The 4,160-nt window shown below is 39.7% G+C and overlaps 1 long non-coding RNA gene across 1 annotated transcript; it reads left to right on the top strand.

Moving 5' to 3' along the window:
- The first annotated feature begins 1,186 nt into the window (after nt 1–1,186).
- Nucleotides 1,187–3,836, top strand: LOC107968523 (uncharacterized). Its single transcript, XR_001709704.2, has 3 exons — nt 1,187–1,498; nt 1,915–2,100; nt 3,591–3,836. It is a non-coding gene; the product is annotated as an uncharacterized LOC107968523 (long non-coding RNA).
- The last annotated feature ends 324 nt before the right edge of the window (nt 3,837–4,160 follow it).

Consider the following 4,160-nt stretch of genomic DNA (forward strand, 5'->3'; position numbering starts at 1 on the left):
AGGTAATGTATTAGTCTATTCTCACATTGCTACAAAGAAATACCTGAGACTGGGTAATTTATGAAGAAAAGAGGTTTAATTGGCTCATGGTTCCACAGGCTGTACAAGAAGTATGGCAACATCTGTTTCTGGGGAGGCCTCATGAAACTTACAGTCATGGCAGAAGGCGAAGGGGAAGCAGGCCCATCTTACATGGTGAGAGCAGGAGAAAGAGAAGGGGGAGGTATCACATACTTTTAAACAACCAGATCTCATGATAACTCCATCACAAGAACAGAACCAGGGTGATGGTGCTAAACCATGAGAAACTGCCCCCATGATTCAATTATCTCCCACTAGGTTCCACCTCCAACATTGGAGATTACATTTCCACGTGATATTTGGGTAAGGACACAGATCCAAACCGTATCAGGTGAGTTGATATGGATCTATTTTCATCCATTTTGCTAGGCACTTGGTGGTTTTCATTCTGAAAACTCATGTCCTTCAAGTCTAAGAAATGTTCTTGAATTATTTATCTGATAATTTTCTCAATTCTCTATTTCAGGAATTTGTGTTATTCAGGTGTTAGACTTCTTAATCTGACCTAATTTTCTTATATTTTTATCCTAGTTTACATTTCTTTGCCATCTGATTCTATCTAGTTTCTAGAAGATTCCCTCAATCTTATTTTCCAAATTTTATATGGAGCTTCTGATTTGTGTCACTTTTTCCCAAGACCCTTCTAGTTTTTGTCCTTCTGTTTTTTTGTTGTTTTTTTTTTGAGACGGAGTCTTGCTCTGTTGCCCAAGCTGGAGTGCAGTGGCGTGATCTTGGCTCACTGCAAGCTCCACCTCCCGGGTTCATGCCATTCTCCTGCCTCAGCCTCCCGAGTTGCTGGAACTACAGGTGCCTGCCACCATGCCTGGCTAATTTTTTTATATTTTTAGTAGAGATGGGGTTTCACCGTGTTAGCCAGGATGGTCTCAATCTCCTGACCTCATGATCTGCCTGCCTCAGCCTCACGAAGTGCGGGATTACAGGTGTGAGCCTCCGCACCTGGCCTTCTGATTATTTCTTTATTATAGCAGTCTATTCTTGCTTTGCGGATGCAAAATCATCTCTTATCTTACTTTAATTTTTTTCTTCTCTCTGAATTGTCTCTATTTTCTCAAATTTATTTTTTTGTTTCTTTTCTTAGGTGTTTGTATTTCCTTTCAGAGTGAAGATATCCTCAAATGTCTAGTGATCCTTAACTGTCTGTTCACATTTAAGACTACAGCACTAAAAATCTGACTGGAAGTTCTGATATATGAGTTGGGTTGCCAACTCTGGGTCTTACCCCAGGTAATCTGGCTGGATTGTTTCATAGGACAACTCCCAATGTTAACACAGGGTCTTTTCTTCTGGACTAGTCAGATTTATCAGATACTAAATTCCTAATCTCATACCTGGAAGTAGAAACTGGCTGCCAGCATTTCGGAAGTCAATTGGGAGAAGAGCAGGTTCTCAAATTCAGGTAATGCCCCTCTTTTCAATATGATATCCCCATCCTCTTACCTTCATGGTGCCCCTTAGTTCAGAGAATAAACCGCACAACTCTGTTACACTGAGGGAGGGATAATCATCCAGCCATTCCAAGTGGGGGAAGGAACAGAGGATGTAACTCTGTGCTCTCTGATACAGTAACCACTAGCCACTGTAGCTATGTACTTTACATAAATTTACATAAATTAAGTAAAATTTAAAATTCAGTTCCTCAGTTGCACTAAGGAAATAGCCACGTTTCAAGTGCTCAATAACCACATGTGGCTGCTAGCTATTGTATTGGACAGTGCAGAAATAGAGTGTCTTCATCATTGCCAAAAGTTCTATTCAACTATGCAGGTCGAATTGCTTCTCAAATAGTCTTTTCAACCAATGCTTATGTTTCAGTCCTACATTCACTGCCACTTCCAGAAATATCTGGTATCGCCAATTCATGAGCCCACTGGAGGTTTTGAGGTGCAAGTCTGGATGATGTATTGGTTTTTCCTGCCAGAATAGAAACTCCACAAAAACAGTGATCTTGGTTTTGTTCATTGATGAAATCCAAGGACTTAGAAGAGTGCCTGGCACATGGTAGGTACTCCATAAATGTTTGTGGAATGTTGAATGAATGGCTTATTTGAGAACCAAATGAAATCTACAGCTTAAGGGATTCCAGCCGTAAGGGGTCTGTAGTGAATAACTGTCATTCATGTCAGCTGCCCATATATGAACCCTTTTACTATTCCTGGGGAGCTCCACGCCTGGGGAGTCAGAGCCTTCTCCACCATAGGAGGAGATACTCACTTTCTCAGCTTCCCTTGCAGTCAGGGTGCAGGAACAGGTCAAGCTTTATACCTGACCTAGATCTGGAATTAGAAGCTAGTGACCCAAAGAACTAGGGATGGCCCAGGATCCATCTGGCTGAAGCATCAGCATTGCTGTGTTTTCATTGATCAGTTCTGCAGCCAAACTGGAGGAAACATTTCTGGCTGCATAGATGGCTCCAAGCCCATTCTCTAATCGTACCCAATATCCTTTTAACTGATTCCTTTTTTGGGTTCAAAGAAGCAAAGTTAGTTTCTGTGACTAGCAAATAAGAACTCAGATTGATAAGGAATTCAGACAACCCATGTTAGGAACCTCTGATTTAGACACAGACTAGAATAAGAAACGTAAAACCCAACATTTTAAACAAAGAAAACTAATTTTCTAAAATTTACCTAATGGTTTTCTAGGAAATTTTGGCAAAAATTCTATAAGATTGTTTTAACAGAACTTTTCCTCAACATTGATCCTGGGAGTTGGTATAGACTCACAAGCTCATAGTGTAAAGGCTTTTTTTTTATAGCAGGAAACCCTTAAAAGAGTTTGCATTGTAAGTTGGAGGTATTCTTGGCCATTTTCTTCGTTTAGAAAAAATATGGACAAATTTCAGTGTCCCAAATAAGAAAAATAAAATTGTGAATAGATATCATCAATGCTTATTAAATAAGAGAAGGAAACCATCACTGGAGGTTATTCACAGAACTTGGTTATGAGGGAAGCTTACTTCAACTGCTCAACTTCTGAGCGAAGAGAAAGGCCTGAAAATAAACAGTAATTACTTTATCACTATAATAATGTTATTACCTTCAGTAAAAAATAAAATAAACTACTTTTATCAAAAATTTATTTTGACTAATTTCTGTTCTTGGGGTTCTGAATGTTCTATCTTCTCTCTTATATTTAAAAAAACAACTTGGAGAAAAGGGACATATCCATAGCCTGAAAATATCTCCCCTAAATATTTATTAATTGCTGTAGTGATTTTAATATATGTCCACAAATTCTCTGATACCCCTCACTTCAGGAAGTGGAGTTTAATTCCCTTCTGCCTGAATGTAGGCTGGTCTTAGAGACTCAAATCTAATGAATAAAGTACAGAAAGGGAAAAAATGTAATTTTATAGTGGAGAGATCAGGCAGACACCATCTTAACCAAGTGATCAAGGGTAACATCACAGTGATCAGTCATTTTATTTTGTATCCCCTCGCATGATATGATAAGGGAAGCTCACATCTGTGGTTTTCTTTCCAAACCAGTATAATTATGGGAAAACATCAGACAAACCCAAATTGAGAGACATTCTACAAAATACCCGAAAAACATCATTTAAAGGGACCAAGGTCATGAAAAACAAGGAGACTGAGAAACTGTCACCAACTGGAGGAGCCTATGGAGACAAAACAACTATGTCTATGCAGCGTGGTATTCTGGTTTGCATTCTGGAAAGAAAAAGGACGTTGGTATAAAAATTGGTGATATCAGAATAAAGTCTATAGTTGAAATAGTGTTGCATCAATGGGAATTGCTTAGTTTTGGTAAGTGTACCATGGTTATGTAAGATGTTAACATTAGTGAAAGGTGGCCGGGCGTGGTGGCTCACGCCTGTAATCCCAGCACTTTGGGAGGCCAAGGCGGGAGGATCACCTGAGGTCAGGAGTTGGAGACCAGCCTGACTAACATGGAGAAACCCGTCTCTACTAAAAATACAAAATTAGCCGGGCATGGTGGTACATGCTTGTAATCCCAGCTACTCAGTAGGCTGAGGCAGGAGAATCACTTGAACCCAGGAGGCAGAAGTTGCAGTGAGCTGAGATTGCACCATTGCA

Source organism: Pan troglodytes, chromosome 16, assembly GCF_028858775.2.
Source record: "Pan troglodytes isolate AG18354 chromosome 16, NHGRI_mPanTro3-v2.0_pri, whole genome shotgun sequence".
Taxonomy (NCBI): Eukaryota; Metazoa; Chordata; class Mammalia; order Primates; family Hominidae; genus Pan; species Pan troglodytes.